This window comes from Schistocerca cancellata, chromosome 1 (assembly GCF_023864275.1).
Source record: "Schistocerca cancellata isolate TAMUIC-IGC-003103 chromosome 1, iqSchCanc2.1, whole genome shotgun sequence".
NCBI classification, from domain to species: domain Eukaryota; kingdom Metazoa; phylum Arthropoda; class Insecta; order Orthoptera; family Acrididae; genus Schistocerca; species Schistocerca cancellata.
Window position 1 is genome coordinate 19,276,637 of NC_064626.1, and position 20,796 is coordinate 19,297,432.

Sequence of the window (20,796 nt, forward strand, 5' to 3'; positions counted from 1 at the left end):
ATAGTGGAGTCGTCTGTTAAAAGGGCAGGGAGCGTATCAGGCAGCGCAAATGTCTGCCTGACCACAGCTAAAAGGGGGCAGGCCAACAAAATGTGGGCCACTGTCAAAGCCGCCCCGCAGCGACATACAGGAGGGTCCTTTCAGCGCAGTAAATAACTGTGTGTCAGCCGGGAGTGGCCAATGCAGAGCCGACAAAGGACGACTGAGTCCCTGCGGTTGGCTCGCATGGATGACCACCACACAGTCGTCGTCTCCTTAATGGCACGGAGTTTATTGGCCGTGATCCGATCGCGCCATTCAGCGTCCCAAAGCGCAAAAACTTTTCGGCGGAGGACTGCCCGCAAATCAGTCTCTGGGAGGCCAACATCCAGAGACGGTTGTCTCGTTGCCTCTTTCGCCAGGCGGTCAACATGTTCATTGCTCGGGATACCGACATGACCGGGGGTCCACACAAAGACCACAGAACGGCCGCAACGTGCAAGAGTATACAGGGATTCATGGATAGCCATCACCAGACGCGAACGAGGAAAACACTGGTCGAGAGCTTGTAAACCGCTCAGGGAATCGCTACAGATAACGAAGGACTCACCTGAGCAGGAGCGGATATACTCGAGGGCACGAGAGATGGCGACCAGCTCAGCAGTGTAAACGCTGCAGCCATCCTGCAAGGAACGTTGTTCGGAATGGTCCCCTAGAGTTAGCGCATACCCGACACGACCAGCAACCATCGAACCGTCGGTGTAAACAATTCCAGAGCCCTGATAAGTGGCCAGGATGGAATAAAAGCGGCGGCGGAAGGCCTCTGGAGGGACCGAGTCCTTCGAGCCCTGTGCCAAGTCGAGCCGAAGGCAAGGGCGAGGAACACACCACGGGGGTGTACGCAGAGGCGCCCGGAAAGGAGGTGGAACAGGGAAAAACCCAAGCCCGCAGAGAAGCTCCTTGACGCGTACGGCGATCGGACAACCCGACCGGGGCCGACGGTCTGGCAGATGGACGACTGACTGCGGGAACAGGACACGATAATTTGGATGCCCGGGCAAGCTTAGAACATGGGCAGCATAAGCGGCCAGCAAACGTTGGCGCCGGAACCGCAGTGGAGGTACACCTGCCTCCACTAGTACGCTGTCCACAGGGCTGGTGCGGAAAGCACCAGTGGCAAGGCGTATCCCGCTGTGGAGAATTGGGTCCAGCACCCGTAACGCAGATGGGGATGCTGAGCCATAAGCCAGGCTCCCATAATCCAGACGGGACTGGATTAACGCCTGGTACAGCCGCAACAGGGTAGATCGGTCGGCGCCCCAGCGGGTGTGGCTCAAGCATCTCAGAGCGTTTAGATGCCGCCAACACGCCTGTTTAAGCTGCCGGATATGAGGCAGCCAAGTCAACCGGGCATCGAAAACCACCCCCAAAAACCTGTGGGTCTCCACCACAGCAAGGAGTTCGTCGGCAAGATAAAGCCGCGGCTCAGGATGGACTGTTTGGCGCCGGCAGAAATGCATAACGCGGGTCTTGGCTGCCGAAAACTGGAACCCATGCGCTACAGCCCAAGACTGCGCCTTACGGATAGCGCCCTGTAGCTGACGTTCAACAGCTGCAATGCCAGTAGAGCTGTAATAAAGGCAGAAGTCGTCAGCATGCAGGGAAGCAGAGACAGAAGTTCCCACGGCCGCAGCGAGCCCGTTAATGGCTATTAAAAACAGGCAGACACTTAAAACAGAACCCTGTGGCACACCGTTCTCCTGGACGTGTGTGGAACTATAGGAGGCTGCGACTTGCACGCGGAAGGTACGATACGACAGAAAATTTCTGATAAAGATCGGCAGAGGGAACGGAAGACCCCAGTCATGAAGCGTAGAAAGGATGTGATGACGCCATGTCGTATCGTACGCCTTCCGCATGTCGAAAAACACAGCGACCAGGTGCTGACGGCGGGCAAAGGCAGTACGGATGGCCGACTCGAGGCTCACCAGATTGTCGGTGGCGGAGCGACCTTTACGGAACCCACCCTGAGACGGAGCCAGAAGGCCCCGAGACTCCAGTACCCATTGCAAGCGCCGGTTCACCATCCGTTCAAACAACTTGCAAAGAACGTTGGTGAGGCTAATGGGACGGTAGCTGTCCACCTCCAGAGGGGTCTTTCCAGGTTTCAAAACGCGGATGACAACGCCTTCCCGCCATTGCGACGGAAACTCCCCCTCGACCCAAAGACGGTTGTAAATATCGAGAAGGCGCCGCTGGCAGCCCACTGAAAGGTGTTTCAGAATCTGACAGTGGATGCCATCTGGCCCAGCAGCGGTATCAGGGCAAGCAGCTAGGGCACTGCGAAATTCCCACTCACTGAATGGAGCATTGTAAGATTCTGGGTGGTTGGCGCGAAACGAAAGGCTCCGACGTTCCATCCGCTCTTTAAGGGAGCGGAAGGCCTGGGGGTAATTCGCAGAAGCGGAACTCATAGCAAAATGCTCTGCTAAGCGATTGGCAATGACGTCGGAGTCAGTACAAACTGCTCCATTCAGTGAGAGCGCAGGGACGCTGGCAGGGGTCCGATAGCCGTAAACGCGTCGAATCTTGGCCCAGACCTGCGAAGGAGTGACATGGAGGCCAATGGTGAACACATACCGCTCCCAGCACTCCTTCTTGCCTTGGCGGATAAGGAGGCGGGCCCGCGCACGCAGCCGCTTGAAGGCGATAAGGTGGTCTACGGAGGGATGGCGATTGTGACGCTGGAGCGCCCGCCGGCGATCTTTAATCGCTTCAGCGATCTCAGGCGACCACCAAGGCACAGCCTTCCGCCGAGGGGACCCAGAAGAACGGGGAATGGCAGATTCGGCAGCAGTAACGATGCCGGTGGTGACCGATTGAACCACCGCATCAATGTCATCAGTAGAGAGAGGCTCATAAGCGGCAGTGGAGGAGAACAAGTCCCAGTCAGCCTTATTCATAGCCCATCTGCTAGGGCGCCCAGAAGAGTGACGCTGTGGTAGTGACAAAAAGAGCGGAAAGTGGTCACTACCACACAGGTCGTCATGCACACTCCATTGGACAGACGGTAAGAGGCTATGGCTACAGATGGAAAGGTCAATGTCGGAGTAGGTGCCATGCGCCACACTGAAGTGTGTGAAGGCACCATCATTTAACAGCGAGAGATCGAGCTGCGACAATAAATGCTCAACGATGGCACCTCGACCTGTTGCCACCGACCCACCCCACAGAGGGTTATGGGCGTTAAAGTCGCCCAATAGCAAGAAAGGTTGTGGCAATTGGGCCACCAGTGCAGCCAGGACATGCTGCGAGACCTCACCATCCAGTGGAACTTAAATACTGCAGACGGTAATAGCCTGTGGAATCCACACCCGAACAGCGACAGCCTCTAAAGCTGTTTGTAGAGGTACAAGCTCGCTGTGAAGAGAGTTAAGTACATAAATGCAGACGCCACCAGACACCCTTTCATAAGCTGCCCGGTTCTTAAAATAACCCCGATAGCCACGGAGGGCAGGGGTTCGCATTGCTGGAAACCAAGTTTCCTGCAGAGCAATGCAAAGGAAAGGATGAAGGCTGATAAGTTGGCGGAGCTCAGCTAGATGATGGAAGAAATCTCTGCAGTTCCACTGGAGGATGGTATTAGCCATGGATGGGAAAGGCTCGAAGGGACTGGGGAGGCAGATTACGCCTCCGAGGCTCCTGCTGCAACTGAGTCACCACCTGGACAACAGCCATCTATTGCGTCCGAGGGACTGGCGAGATCCATGTCCTCAGCGGACGCCAGGGTCTCCACCTCATCCTCAGACGCAGAGCTTGTAGGAAGCGGTGGGATGGGTGCCACCGCAATGTCGGTAGCCTTGGGGAGTTTCTTCTTCTTCTGCTTCTCGCGCTGTGCCTTTGGTGGTTCAGGCTGGGAGGGCGGCACCGGGTCAGTCTCAGGGACAGACGACGACCGTGTGTCCCGACGACCAGGGACCGGTGGTTGTTTAAGCCACTTGCGGCTGTCGGCCTTGGTACCAGTCGGAACTTAAGAAGGGAGGTTCCCAAGGGACCCCTTCCTTACGAGAGTAGCCGAAGAAGTCTTACGCTTCTCCAGCTGGGAAGGGGGTACTGAAGTTCCCGATTGGTGGGGGGGGGGGTGTTGCTCCCGAAGTAGGTGGAGCAGGAGCAACAGGTTGGGAAGTGCCCCCCACAAGCAAGGGGGCTGGTGGATGCTGACCGATCTTAGAGCCGATTCGTGAGGACGGGAGAACTGGTGTTGCAGCAGCGGCGTAGGTTGACGTCATCGCCACAGGATGGAGCCTCTCATATTTCCGTCTAGCCTCGGGGAAGGTCAAGCGGTCCAGGGTCTTATATTCCATTATCTTCCTTTCTTTCTGCAATATTCTACAGTCCGGCGAGCAGGGGGAATGGTGTTCCCCGCAGTTAACACAGATAGGACACGGGGCACATGGAGTATTGGGATGCGAAGGACGTCCACAATCCCGACACGTGATGCTGGAAGTACAGCGAGATGACATGTGCCCGAACTTCTAGCATTTAAAACACCGCATCGGAGGAGGGATATATGGCTTCACATCACAACGGTAAACCATCACCCTGACCTTTTCAGGTAATACATCACCTTCGAAGGCCAAGATGAAGGCACCGGTGACTACCTGATTATCCCTCGGACCCCGATGGACGTGCCGGACGAAGTGAACACCTCGTCGTTCGAGGTTGGCGCGTAATTCATCGTCGGACTGCAGAAGAAGATCCCTGTGGAATATAATACCCTGGACCATGTTGAGACTCTTATGCGGCGTGATGCTAACGGAAACATCCCCTAACTTGTCACAATTGAGCAACCTCCGTGACTGGGCAGAGGATGCCGTTTTGATGAGCACAGAACCAGAGCGCATCTTGGACAAGCCTTCCACCTCCCCGAACTTGTCCTCTAAATGCTCCACAAAAAACTGGGGCTTGGTGGACATGAACGATTCTCCATCAACCCGCGTACACACGAGGTACCGGGGTGAATATTCTCCACTGCCTTCTTTAGCAAGACGTTCATCCCATGGAGTAGCTAGGGAGGGAAACGATCTCTGACCAAATTTCTTCCCGTTGAGGTTAGACCTCGATCGCTTAGAGACTGCTGGTGGAGGACCACCAGCGATAGATGATGTACCACGCTTCATTGCGGGTCATCCGCCCTGATGCCACCTACTCCGACCAAGGGCCCACCCCACGGGAGCCACCCAGCCGCAGCAATAGCCACGTGGCAGGAGGGCCATTGCCGGGAGTCCCGATGCCCCAGGGAGATGGGCATCTACTCCTTGGCATACGTGGAGAGTTAACGGCGCAGGCATCAGTAGAGCGATCCCTGTGTTGTCAGGGGGCTACAACCAAGAGGGTACATGGCGGCCCCACCACAACGGACTGGCTACCGTGCTGGATGTTAGGTGACATGTGATCCATGGTCTCCGTCAGTGCAGAAAAGGGCCCTGCACAGTGTTTGGCAGAAAGTGTACGCAGGAGCGTAGCCATGCCCAAGCGATGGAGAGCGGGCAGGACTGCAATGCAACGACGAATAAGATGGCGAAAGTTCTCAACACAACATGGACACAATGCACCAAGTACGGCGACCTTCCCCAATCAGCTCGCTCTTCGGAAAAATTTTGAGATATGGAGGTCAAACCCGACAGGGACAATCACATAAGGCCGCAACGTTTGAGACTCCTTTTAGTCGCCTCGTACGACAGGCAGGAATACCGCGGGCCTATTCTAACCCCCGAACCCGCAGGGGGGCCTAGTAGATGATTTATGATTTACTACAGAATGTTTCCGGTCATCATCATACTGTCCCATTATCATTGTGACAGAGAAATATCGTCGCGATTGAAATCTGGAGACCTCATACTGCCTTCTCTCCAACACACTAGGAAATCTATGGTCGCTGTATGGCAGGTCTTTTGGGAATCCTGTAGAATGTATCCAATGCTCCAATCCGTTTTCTGTAAGCGTAGGAGACTCCATTTGCCGCTGCGTAATACTACTTGAATCGGTATTAAATACTACAATCTCCATAACGATTTCTCTCGAGGAGACTAACGAATTTGCCATCAGGTAATTTAACTTTTCTGAGAGGCTAGTAGATGATTTATGATTTACTACAGAATGTTTAAGGTCATCTTCTAACTGTCCCATTATCATTGGGACGGAGAAATATCGTCGCGATTGAAATATGGAGACGTCATACTGCCTTCTCTCCAACAGACTAGGAAATCTATGGTCGCTGTATGGCAGCTCTTCTGGGACTCCTGTAGCATGTATCCAATGCTCCACTGAAGTTTTATGAAACTGTAGCAGACTCCATTTACGGCTGCGTAATACTACTTGAAACGGTATTAAATACCACTATTTCCATAACGATTTCTCTCGAGGAGACTAACAAATTTGCCATCAGGTCATTTAACTTTTCTGGGAGCCTAGTAGCTGATTAATGATTTACTACAGAATGTTTCCGTTCATCTTCTTACTGTCCCATTATCATTGTGACAGAGAAATATCGTCGCGATTGGAATCTAGAGACTTGATACTGCCTTCTCTCCAACAGTCTAGGAAAGCTATGGTCGCTGTATGGTATCTCTTCTGGGACTCCTGTAGCATGTATCCTATGCTTCACTGAAGTTTTATGAAACTGTAGCAGACTCCATTTGCCGCTGCGTAATACTACTTGAAACGGTATTAAATACCACAATTTCCATAACGATTTCTCTCGAGGAGACTAACAAATTTGCCATCAGGTCATATAACTTATCTGGGAGCCTAGTAGCTGATTTATGATTTACTACAGAATGTTTCCGGACATCTTCTTACTGTCCCATTATCATTGTGACAGAGAAATATCGGCGCGATTGAAATCTGGAGACCTCATACTGCCTTCTCCCCAAAGGACTAGGAAAGCTATGGTCGCTGTATGGCAGGTATTCTGGGACACCTGTAGCATGTATTCAATGCTCCACTGAAGTTTTATGAAACTGTAGCTGACTCCATTTGCCGCTGCGTAATACTGCTTGAATCGGTATTAAATACTACAATCTCCATAACGATTTCTCTCGAGGAGACTAACAAATTTGCTATCAGGTCATTTAACTTTTCTGGGAGCCTTGTAGCACTTTTATGATTTTCTACAGAATGTTTCCGGTCATCTTCTTACTGTCCCATTATCATCGTGACAGAGAATAATCGTCGCGATTGAAATCTGGAGACCTCGTACTGCCTTCTCTCCAACAGACTGGAAAATCTATTATCGCTGTATGGCATCTCTTCTGGGACTCCTGTAGCATGTATCCAATGCTCCACTGAAGTTTTATGAAACTGTAGCAGACTCCATTTGCCGCTGCGTAATACTACTTGAATCGGTATTAAATACTACAATCTCCATAACGATTTCTCTCGAGGAGACTAACAAATTTGCCATCAGGTCATTTAACTTTTCTGGGAGCCTAGTAGCTGATTTATGATTTACTACAGAATGTTTCCGGTCGTCTTCTTACTGTCCCATTATCATTGTGACATAGAAATATCGGCGCGATTGAAATCTGGAGACCTCATACTGCCTTCTCTCCAACAGACTAGGAAAGCTATGGTCATTGTATGGCAGCTCCTCTGGGACTCCTGTATCATATGTCCAATGCTCCACTCCGTTTTCTGTAAGCGTAGAAGACTCCATTTGCCGCTGCGTAATACTACTTGAATCGGTATAAAAAAAGGCTCCCAGAAAAGTTAAATGACCTCATGGCAAATTTGTTAGTCTCCTCGAGAGAAATCGTTATGAAGATTGTAGTATTTAATACCGATTCAAGCAGTATTACGCAGCGGCAAATGGAGTCAGCTACAGTTTCATAAAACTTCAGTGGAGCATTGGATACATGCTACAGGAGTCCCAGAAGAGATGCCATACAGCGACCATAGCTTTCCTAGTCTGTTGGAGAGAAGGCAGTATGAGGTCTCCAGATTTCAATCGCGCCGATATTTCTATGTCACAATGATAATGGGACAGTAAGAAGACGACCGGAAACATTCTGTAGTAAATCATAAATCAGCTACTAGGCTCCCAGAAAAGTTAAATGACCTGACGGCAAATTTGTTAGTCTCCTCGAGATAAATCGTTATGGAGATTGTAGTATTTAAAACCGATTCAAGTAGTATTACGCAGCGGCAAATGGAGTCTTCTACGCTTACAGAAAACGGAGTGGAGCATTGGACATATGATACAGGAGTCCCAGAGGAGCTGCCATACAGCGACCATAGCTTTCCTAGTCTGTTGGAGAGAAGGCAGTATGAGGTCTCCAGATTTCAATCGCGCCGATATTTCTATGTCACAATGATAATGGGACAGTAAGAAGACGACCGGAAACATTCTGTAGTAAATCATAAATCAGCTACTAGGCTCCCAGAAAAGTTAAATGACCTGCTGGCAAATTCGTAAGTCTCCTCGTGAGAAAACGTTATGGAGATTGTAGTATTCAAAACCGATTCAAGGCAGTATGAGGTCTCCAGATTTTAATCGCGCCGTTATTTCTTGCAGCGACAAATGGAGTCTGCTACGGTTACAGAAAACGGAGTGGAGCATTGGATACATGCTACAGGAGTCCCAGAAGAGATGCCATACAGCGACCATAGATTTTCCAGTCTGTTGGAGAGAAGGCAGTACGAGGTCTCCAGATTTCAATCGCGCCGATATTTCTCTGTCACAATGATAATGGGACAGTAAGAAGATGACCGGAAAGATCTTGTAGTAAATCATAAATCAGCTACTAGGCTCCAGGAAAAGTTAAATGTCCTGATGGTATATTTGTTAGTCTCCTCGAGAGAAATCGATTTGGAGATTGTAGTATTTTATACCGATTCAAGTAGTATTACGCAGCGGCAAAAGGAGTCTGCTACAATTTCATAAAACTTCAGTGGAGCATTGGATACACGCTACAGCAGTCCCAGAAGAGATGCCATACAGCGACCATAGCTTTCCTAGTCTGTCGGAGAGAAGGCACTATGAGGTCACCAGATTTCAATCGCGCCGATATTTCTCTGTAACAATGATAATGGGACAGTAAGAAGGTGACCGGAACACTCTGTAGTAAATCATAAATCAGCTACTAGGCCCCCAGAAAAGTTACATGACCTGATGGCAAATTTGTTAGTCTCCTCGAGAGAAAACGTTACGGTGATTGTAGTATTTTATACCGATTCAAGTAGTATTACGCAGCGGCAAATGGAGTCTGCTACAGTTTCATAAAACTTCAGTGGAGCATTGGATACATGCTACAGGAGTCCCAGAAAAGATGCCATAAAGTGACCATAGATTTTCCAGTCTGTTGGAGAGAAGGCAGTACGAGGTCTCTAGATTTCAAGCGCGACGATATTTCTCTGTCACGATGATAATGGGACAGTAAGAAGATGACCGGAAACATTCTGTAGTAAATCATAAATGTGCTACAAGACTCTCAGAAAAGTTAAATGACCTGATAGCAAATTTGTTAGTCTCCTCAAGAGAAATCGCTATGGAGATTGTAGTATTTAATACCGATTCAAGTAGTATTACACAGCGGCAAATGGAGTCTGCTACAGTTTCATAATACTTCAGTGGCGCATTGGATACATGCTACAGGAGTCCCAGAAGAGATGCCATACAGCGATAATAGATTTTCCAGTCTGTTGGAGAGAAGGCAGTACGAGGTCTTCTGTAAGCCTAGCAGACTCCATTTGCCGCTGCGTACTACTACTTGAATCGTATAAAATACTACAATCTCCATAACGATTTATCTCGAGGAGACTAACAAATTTGCCGTCAGGTCATTTAACATTTCTGGGAGCCTAGTAGCTGATTTATGATTTACTATAGAATGTTTCCGGTCATCTTCTTACTGTCCTATTATCATTGTGACAGAGAAATATCGTCGCGATTGAAATCTGGAGACGTCATTTTGCCTTCTCTCCAACAGACTTGGTAAGCTATGGTCGCTATATGGCAGCTCTTCTGGGACTCCTGTAGGAAGTATCCAATGCTCCACTCCGTTTTCTGTAACCGTAGCAGACTCCATATGCCGCTGCGTAATACTACTTGAATCGGTATAAAATACTACAATCTCCATAACGATTTCTCTCGAGGAGACTAACAAATTTGCCATCAGGTCATTTAACTTTTCTGGGAGGCTAGTAGCTGATTTATGATTTACTACAGAATGTTTCCGGTCATCTTCTTACTGTCCCATTATCATTGTGACAGACAAATATCGTCGCGATTGAAATATGGAGACGTCCTTTTGCCTTCTCTCCAACAGACTAGGAAAGCTATGGTCGCTGTATGGCAGCTCCTCTGGGACTCCAGTATCATGTGTCCAATGCTCCACTCCGTTTTCTGTAAGCGTAGCAGACTCCATTTGCCGCTGCGTAATACTACTTGAATCGGTATTAAATACTACAATCTCCATAACGATTTCTCTCGAGGAGACTAACAAATTTGCCATCAGGTCATTTAACATTTCTTGGAGTCTAGTAGATTTTTATGATTTACTACCGAATGTTTCCAATCATCTTTCAACATTCCCATTATCATTGTGACAGAGAAATATCGTCGCGATTGAAATCTGGAGACCTCATACTGCCTTCTCTCCAACAGACTAGGAAGGCTATGGTCGCTGTATGGCAGCTCTTCTGGGACTCCTGTATCATGTATCCAATGCGCCACTGAAGTATTATGAAACTGTAGCAGACTCCATTTGCCGCTGTGTAATACCACTTGAATTGGTATAAAATACTACAATCTCCATAACAATTTATCTCGAGGAGACTAACAAATTTGCCATCAGGTCATTTAACTTTTCAGGGAGCCGAGTAGCTGATTTATGATTTAATATAGAATGTTTCCGGTCATCTTCTTACTGCCCCATTATCATTGTGACAGAGAAATATCGTCGCGATTCAAATCTGGAGACGTGATACTTCCTTTTCTGCAACAGACTAGGAAAGCTATGGTCGCTGTATGGAGGGTCTTCTGGGACACCTGTAGCATGTATCCAATGCTCCACTCCGTAATACTACTTGAATCGGTGTTAAATACTACAATCTCCATAACGATTTCTCTCGAGGAGGCTAACAAATTTGCCATCAGGTCATTTAACTTTTCAGGGAGCCGAGTAGCTGATTTATGATTTAATATAGAATGTTCCCGGTCATCTTCTTACTGTCCCATTATCATTGTGACAGACAAATATCGTCGCGATTGAAATCAGGAGACCTCATAATGCCTTCTCTCCAACAGACTAGTAAAGCTATGGTCGCTGTATGGCAGCTTTTCTGGGACTCCTGTAGGATGTATCCAATGCTCCACTCCGTTTTCTGTAACCGTAGCAGACGCCATTTGCCGCTGCGTAATACTACTTGAATCGGTATAAAATACTACAATCTCCATAACGATTTCTCACGAGGAGACTAACAAATTTGCCATCAGGTCATTTAACTTTTCTGGGAGCCTAGTAGCTAATTTATGACTTACTACTGAATGTTTCCGGTCATCTTCTTACTGCCCCATTATCATTGTGACAGAGAAATATCGTCGCGAGTGAAATCTGGAGACGTCAAACTGCCTTCTCTCCAATAGACTAGGAAAGCTATGGTCGCTGTGTGGAGGCTCTTCTGGGACTCCTGTAGCATGTATCCAATGCTCCACTGCGTTTTCTGTAACCGTAGCAGACTCCATTTACCGCTGCGTAATACTACTTGAGTCGGTATTAAATACTACAATCTCCATAACGATTTCAATCGAGGAGACGAACAAATTTGCCATTAGGTCATTTAATCTCTTCTTGGAGCCTAGTAGCTGATTTATGATTTACTACAAAATGTTTCCGGTCATCCTCTTTTTGTCCCTTTATCATTGTGACAGAACAATATCGTCGCGATTGAAATCTGGAGACGTCATACTTCCTTTTCTGCAACAGACTAGGAAAGCTATGGTCGCTGTATGGAGGATCTTGTGGGACTCCTGTAGCATGTATCCAATGCTCCACTCCGAAATACTACTTGAATCGGTGTTAAATACTACAACCTCCATAACGATTTCTCTCGAGGAGAATAACAAATTTGCCATCAGGTCATTTATCTTTTCTGGGAGCCTAGTAGCTGATTTATGATTTACTACATAATGTTTCCGGTACCTTCTTACTGTCCTATTATCATTGTGACAGAGAAATATCGTCGCGATTGAAATCTGGAGACGTCATACAGCCTTCTCTCCAACAGACTAGGAAAGCTATGTTCGCTGAATGGGAGCTCTTGTGGGACTCCTGTAGCTTGTATCCAATGCTCCACTCCGTTTTCTGTAAGCGTAGCAGACTCCATTTGCCGCAGCGTATTACTACTTGAATCGGTATTAAAAACTACAATCTCCATAAAGTTTTCTCTCGAGGAGACTAACAAATTTGCCATCAGGTCATTTAACTTTTCTGGGAGCCTAGTAGCTGATTTATGATTTACTACAGAATGTTTCCGGTCATCTTCTTACTGTCCCATTATCATTGTGATAGAGAAATATCGGCGCGATTGAAAGCTGGAAACCTCATACTGCCTTCTCTCCAACAGACTAGGAAAGCTATGGTCGCTGTATGGCAGCTCTTCTGGGACTCCTGTAGGAAGTATCCAATGCTCCACTGCGTTTTCTGTAACCGTAGCAGACTCCATTTACCGCTGCGTAATACTACTTGAGTCGGTATTAAATACTACAATCTCCATAACGATTTCACTCGAGGAGACGAACAAATTTGCCATTAGGTCACTTAATCTCTTCTTGGAGCCTAGTAGCTGATTTATGATTTACTACAAAATGTTTCCGGTCATCCTATTTTTATCCCATTATCATTGTGACAGAGAAATATCGTCGCGATTGAAATCTGGAGACGTCATACTTCCTTTTCTCCAACAGATTAGCAAAGCTATGGTCGCTGTATGGAGGGTCTTCTGGGACTCCTGTAGCATGTATCTAATGCTCCACTCCGTTTTCTGTAACCGTAGCAGACTCCAATTGCCGCTGCGTAATACTACTTGAATCGGTATTAAATACTACAATCTCCATAACGATTTCTCACGAGGAGACTAACAAATTTGCCATCAGGTCATTTAACTTTTCTGGGAGCCTAGTAGTTGATTTATGATTTACTACAGAATGTTTCCGGTCATCTTCCTACCGTCCCATTATCTTTGCGACAGAGAAATATCGGCGCGATTGAAATCAGGAGACCTCATACTGCCTTCTCTCCAACAGACTAGTAAAGCCATGGTCGCTGTATGGCAGCCCTTCTGGGACTCCTGTAGCATGTATCCAATGCTCCACTCCGTAATACTACTTGAATCGGTATTAAATACTACAATCTCCATAACGATTTCACTCGAGGAGACGAACAAATTTGCCATTAGGTCACTTAATCTCTTCTTGGAGCCTAGTAGCTGATTTATGATTTACTACAAAATGTTTCCGGTCATCCTATTTTTATCCCATTATCATTGTGACAGAGAAATATCGTCGCGATTGAAATCTGGAGACGTCATACTTCCTTTTCTCCAACAGATTAGCAAAGCTATGGTCGCTGTATGGAGGGTGTTCTGGGACTCCTGTAGCATGTATCTAATGCTCCACTCCGTTTTCTGTAACCGTAGCAGACTGCAATTGCCGCTGCGTAATACTACTTGAATCGGTATTAAATACTACAATCTCCATAACGATTTCTCTCGAGGAGCCTAGCAAATTTGCCATCAGGTCATTTAACTTTTCTGGGAGCCTAGTAGCTGATTTATGATTTACTACAGAATGTTTCCGGTCATCTTCTTACTGCCCCATAATCATTGTGACAGAGAAATATCGTCGCGATTGAAATCTGGAGACGTCATACAGCCTTCTCTCCAACAGACTAGGAAAGCTATGGTCGCTGTATGGCAGCGCTTCTGCGACTCCTGTAGCATGTATCCAATTCTCCAATCCGTTTTCTGTAACCCCAGCAGTTTCCATTTGCCGCTGCGTAATACCACTTGAATCGGTATTAAATACTACAGTCTCCATAACAATTTCTCTCGAGGAGACTAACAAATTTGCCATCAGGTCATTTAATCTTTTTTGGGTGCCTAGTAGCTGGATTATGATTTACTACAGAACGTTTCCGGTCATCCTCTTTCTGTCCCATTATCATTGTGACAGAAATATCGTCGCGATTGAAATCTGGAGACCTCATACTGCCTTCGATCCAACAGACTAGGAAAGCTATTTTCGCTGTATGGCAGCTCTTCGGGGACTCCTGTAGCAAGTATCCAATACTCCACTGCGTTTTCTGTAACCGTAGCAGTCTCCATTTACCGCTGCGTAATACTACTTGAGTCGGTATTAAATACTACAATCTCCGTAAACATTTCTCTTGAGGAGACTAACAAATTTGCTATCAGGTAATTTAATCTCTTCTGGGAGCTTAGTAGCTGGCTTATGATTTACTACAGAATGTTTCCGGTCATCCTCTTACTGTCCCATTATCATTGAGACAGAGAAATATCGTCGACACTGAAACCTGGAAACCTCATACTGTCTTCGCTCCAACAGACTAAGAAAGCTATGGTCGCTGTATGGCAGGTCTTGTGGGACTCCTGTTGCATGTATCCAATGATCCACTGCGGTTCCTGTAACCGTAGCAGACTCCAATTGCCGCTGTGTAATACTACTTGAGTCGGTATTAAATACTACAATCTCCATAATGATTTCTCTCGAGGAGACTAACAAATTTGCCATCAGGTCATTTAATCTTTCCGGGGAGCCTACTAGCTGGTTTATGATCTACTACAGAACGTTCGCGGTCATCCTCTTACTGTCCCATTATCATTGTGACAGAGAAATATCGTCTACATCTAAATCCATACTCCGCAAGCCACCTGTCGGTGTGTGGCGGAGGGTACCTTGAGTACCTCTATCGGTTCTCCCTTCTATTCCAGTCTTGTATTGCTCGTGGAAAGAAGGATTGTCGGTATGCCTCTGTGTGGGCTCTAATCTCTCTGATTTTATACTCATGGTCTCTTCGCGAGATATACGTAGGAGGGAGCAATATACTGCTTGACTCTTCGGTGGAGGTATGTTCTCGAAACTTTGACAAAAGCCCGTACCGAGCGACTGAGCGTCTCTCCTGCAGAGTACTCCACTGGAGTTTATCTATCATCTCCGCAACGCTTTCGCGATTACTAAATGTTCCTGTAACGAAGCGCGCTGCTCTCCGTTGGATCTTCTCTATATCTTCTATCAACCCTATCTGGTACGGATCCCACACTGCTGAGCAGTATTCAAGCAGTGGGCGAACAATCGTACTGTAACCTACTTCCTTTGTTTTCGGATTGCATTTCCTTAGGATTCTTCCAATGAATCTCAGTCTGGCATCTGCTTTACCGACGATCAACATTATATGATCATTTCATTTTAAATCACTCCTAATGCAACGGTCCTACGACACTCCCCTGCGGCACACCTCAAATCACTCTTACTTCGGAAGACTTCTCTCCATTGAGAATGACATGCTGCGTCCTGTTATCTAGGAACTCCTCAATCCAATCACACAATTGGTCTGGTACTCCATATGCTCTTACTTTGTTCATTAAACGACTGTGGGGAACTATATCGAACGCCTTGCGGAAGTCAAGAAACACGGCATCTACCTGTGAACCCGTGCTTATGGCCCTCTGAGTCTCGTGGACGAATAGCGCGAGCTGGGTTTCACATGACCGTCTTTTTCTAAACCCATGCTGATTGCTACAGAGTAGATTTCTAGTCTCCAGAAAAGTCATTATACTCTAACACAATACGTGTTCCAAAATTCTACAACTGATCGACGTTAGAGATATAGGTCTATACTTCCGCACATCTGTTCGACATCCGTTCTTGAAAACGGGGATGACCTGTGCCCTTTTAATCCTTCGGAACGCTACGCTTTTCTAAAGACCTACGGTACACCGCTGCAAGAAGGGGGACAAGTTGCTTCGCGTACTCTGTGTAAAATTGAACTGGTATCCCATCAGATCCAGAGGCCTTACCTCTTTTGAGCGATTTTAATTGTTTCTCTACCCCTCTGTCGTCTAATTCGATATCTACCATTTTGTCATCTGTGCGACAATCTAGAGAAGGAACTACAGTGCAATCTTCCTCTGTGAAACAACTTTGGAAAAAGACATTTAGTATTTCGGCCTTTAGTCTGTCATCCTCTGTTTCAGTACCATTTTTGTCACAGAGTGTCTGGACATTTTCTTTTGACACACCTACCGCTTTGACATAAGACCAAAATTTCTTAGGATTTTCTCCCAAGTCGCAATTGAAATCTGGAGACCTCCTACTGCCTTCTCTCCAACAGACTAGGAAAGCTATGGTCGCTGTATGGCAGCTCCTCTTGGACTCAAGTAGCATGTATCCGATGCTCCACTGAAGTTTTCTGTAACTGTAACAGACTCCCATTGCCACTGCGTAATACTACTTGAGTCGGTATTAAATACTACATTCTCCATAACCATTTCTCTCGAAGAGACTAACAAATTTGCCATCAGGTCATTTAATCTTTCCAGGGAGCCTACTAGCTGGTTTTTGATTTACTACAGAATGTTTCCGGCCATCCTCTTACTGTCCCATTATCATTGTGACAGAGAAATATCGTCGACACTGAAATCTGGAAACCCCATACTGCCTTCTCTCCAACAGACTAGGAAAGCTATGGTCGCTGTGTGGAGGTTCTTCTGGGACTCCTGTAGGATGTATCCAATGCTCCACTGCGTTTTCTGTAACCGTAGCAGACTCCATTTGCCGCTGCGTAATACTACTTGAGTCGGTATTAAATACTACAATCTCCATAACGATTTCACTCGAGGAGACGAACAAATTTGCCATTAGGTCATTTAATCTCTTCTTGGAGCCTAGTAGCTGATTTATGATTTACTACAAAATGTTTCCGGTCATCTTCCTACTGTCCCATTATCTTTGCGACAGAGAAATATCGGCGCGATTGAAATCAGGTGACCTCATACTGCCTTCTCTCCAACAGACTAGGAAAGCCATGGTTGCTGTATGGCAGCTCTTCTGGGAGTACTGTAGCATGTATCCAATGCTCCACTCCGTTTTCTGTAACCGTAGCAGATTCCGTTTGCCGCTGCATAACATAATTTCCGTCGGTATTAAATACTACAATCTCCATAACCATTTCTCTCGAGGAGACTAACAAATTTGCTATCAGGTAATTTAATCTCTTCTGGGAGCCTAGTAGCTGGCTTATGATTTACTACAGAATGTTTCCGGTCATCTTCTTACTGCCCCATTATCATTGTGACAGAGAAATATCGTCACGAGTGAAATCTGGAGACGTCAAACTGCCTTCTTTCCAACAGACCAGGAAAGCTATGGTCGCTGTGTGGAGGCTCTTCTGGGACTCCTGTAGCATGTATCCAATGCTCCACTCCGTTTTCTGTAACCGTAGCAGATTCCGTTTGCCGCTGCGTAATACTACTTGAGTCGGTATTAAATACTACATTCTCCACAACGATTTCACTCGAGGAGACGAACAAATTTGCCATTAGGTCATTTAATCTCTTCTTGGAGCCTAGTAGCTGATTTATGATTTACTACAAAATGTTTCCGGTCATCCTCTTTTTGTCCCATTATCATTGTGACAGAGAAATATCGGCGCGATTGAAATCAGGTGACCTCATACTGCCTTCTCTCCAACAGACTAGGAAAGCCATGGTTGCTGTATGGCAGCTCTTCTGGGAGTACTGTAGCATGTATCCAATGCTCCACTCCGTTTTCTGTAACCGTAGCAGATTCCGTTTGCCGCTGCATAACATAATTTCCGTCGGTATTAAATACTACAATCTCCATAACCATTTCTCTCGAGGAGACTAACAAATTTGCTATCAGGCAATTTAATCTCTTCTGGGAGCCTAGTAGCTGGCTTATGATTTACTACAGAATGTTTCCGGTCATCTTCTTACTGCCCCATTATCATTGTGACAGAGAAATATCGTCGCGAGTGAAATCTGGAGACGTGACACTTCCTTTTCTCCAACAGACTAGGAAGCTATGGTCGCTGTATGGAGGGTCTTCTGGGACTCATGCATCATGTATCCAATGCTCCACTCCGTAATACTACTTGAATCGGTATTAAATACTACAATCTGCATAACGATTTCTCTCGAGGAGCCTAGCAAATTTGCCATCAGGTCATTTAACTTTTCTGGGAGCCTAGTAGCTGATTTATGATTTACTACAGAATGTTTCCGGTCATCTTCTTACTGTCCCATTATCATTGTGATAGAGAAATATCGGCGCGATTGAAAGCTGGAAACCTCATACTGCCTTCTCTCCAACAGACTAGGAAAGCTATGGTCGCTGTATGGCAGCTCTTCTGGGACTCCTGTAGCATGTATCCAATGCTCCACTCCGTTTTCTGTAACCGTAGCAGTCTCCATTTACCGCTGCGTAATACTACTTGAATCGGTATTAAATACTACATTCTCCATAACCATTTCTCTCGAGGAGACTAACAAATTTGCTATCAGGTAATTTAATCTCTTCTGGGAGCGTAGTAGCTGGCTTATGATTTACTACAGAACGTTCGCGGTCATCCTCTTACTGTCCCATTATCATTGTGACAGAGAAATATCGTCTACATCTAAATCCATACTCCGCAAGCCACCTGACGTTGTGTGGCGGAGGGTACCTTGAGTACCTCTATCGTTTCTCCCTTCTATTCCAGTTTTGTATTGCTCGTGGAAAGAAGGATTGTCGGTATGCCTCTGTGTGGGCTGTAATCTCTCTGATTTTATCCTCATGGTCTGTTCGCGAGATATACGTAGGAGGGAGCAATATACTGCTTGACTCTTCGGTGAAGGTATGTTCTCGAAACTTTGACAAAAGCCCGTACCGAGCGACTGAGCGTCTCTCCTGCAGAGTATTCCACTGGAGTTTATCTATCATCTCCGCAACGCTTTCGCGATTACTAAATGTTCCTGTAACGAAGCGCGCTGCTCTCCGTTGGATATTCTGTATATCTTCTATCAACCCTATCTGGTACGGATCCCACACTGCTGAGCAGTATTCAAGCAGTGGGCGAACAATCGTACTGTAACCTACTTCCTTTGTTTTCGGATTGCATTTCCTTAGGATTCTTCCAATGAATCTCAGTCTGGCATCTGCTTTACCGACGATCAACATTATATGATCATTCCATTTTAAATCACTCCTAATGCGTACTCCCGGATAATTTATGGTATTAACTGCTTGCAGTTGCTGACCTGGTATTTTGTAGCTAAATAATAAAGGATCTATCTTTCTGTGTATTCGCAGCACATTACACTTGTCTACATTGAGATTCAATTGCCCATTCCCTGCACCATGCGTCAATTCGCTGCAGATCCTCCTGCATTTCAGATCAATTTTCCATTGTTACACCCTATCGATACACCACAGCACCATCTGCAAAAAGCCTCAGTGAACTTCCGATGTCATCCACCAGGTCATTTATGTATATTGTGAATAGCAACGGTCCTACGACACTCCCCTGCGGCACACCTCAAATCACTCTTACTTCGGAAGACTTCTCTCCATTGAGAATAACATGCTGCGTCCTGTTATCTAGGAACTCCTCAATCCAATCACACAATTGGTCTGGTACTCCATATGCTCTTACTTTGTTCATTAAACGACTGTGGGGAACTATATCGAACGCCTTGCGGAAGTCAAGAAACACGGCATCTACCTGTGAACCCGTGCTTATGGCCCTCTGAGTCTCGTGGACGAATAGCGCGAGCTGGGTTTCACATGACCGTCTTTTTCTAAACCCATGCTGATTGCTACAGAGTAGATTTCTAGTCTCCAGAAAAGTCATTATACTCGAACACAATACGTGTTCCAAAATTCTACAACTGATCGACGTTAGAGATATAGGTCTATACTTCCGCACATCTGTTCGACATCCGTTCTTGAAAACGGGGATGACCTGTGCCCTTTTCCAATCCTTCGGAACGCTACGCTTTTCTAAAGACCTACGGTACACCGCTGCAAGAAGGGGGGCAAGATGCTTCGCGTACTCTGTGTAAAATTGAACTGGTATCCCATCAGATCCAGAGGCCTTACCTCTTTTGAGCGATTTTAATTGTTTCTCTATCCCTCTGTCGTCTAATTCGATATCTACCATTTTGTCATCTGTGCGACAATCTAGTGAAGGAACTGCAGTGCAATCTCCCTCTGTGAAACAACTTTGGAAAAAGACATTTAGTATTTCGGCCTTTAGTCTGTCATCCTCTGTTTCAGTACCATTTTTGTCACAGAGTGTCTGGACATTTTCTTTTGACACACCTACCGCTTTGACATAAGACCAAAATTTCTTAGGATTTTGTCCCAAGTCGCAATTGAAATCTGGAGACCTCATACTGCCTTCTCTCCAACAGACTAGGAAAGCTATGGTCGCTGTATGGCAGCTCCTCTTGGACTCAAGTAGCATGTATCCGATGCTCCACTGAAGTTTTCTGTAACTGTTGCAGACTCCCATTGCCGTTGCGTAACATAATTTGCTTCGGTATTAAATACTACAATCTCCATAATGACTTCTCTCGAGGAGACTGACAGTGTGCAGTTGGCTCATTTAATCTCTTCTGGGATCCCAGTAGCTGGTTTTTGATTTACCACAGAATGTTTCCTGTCATTCTCTTACTGTACCACTAACATTGTGACAGAGAAATTTCGTCGCCATTGCAATTTGGAGACCTCATGAC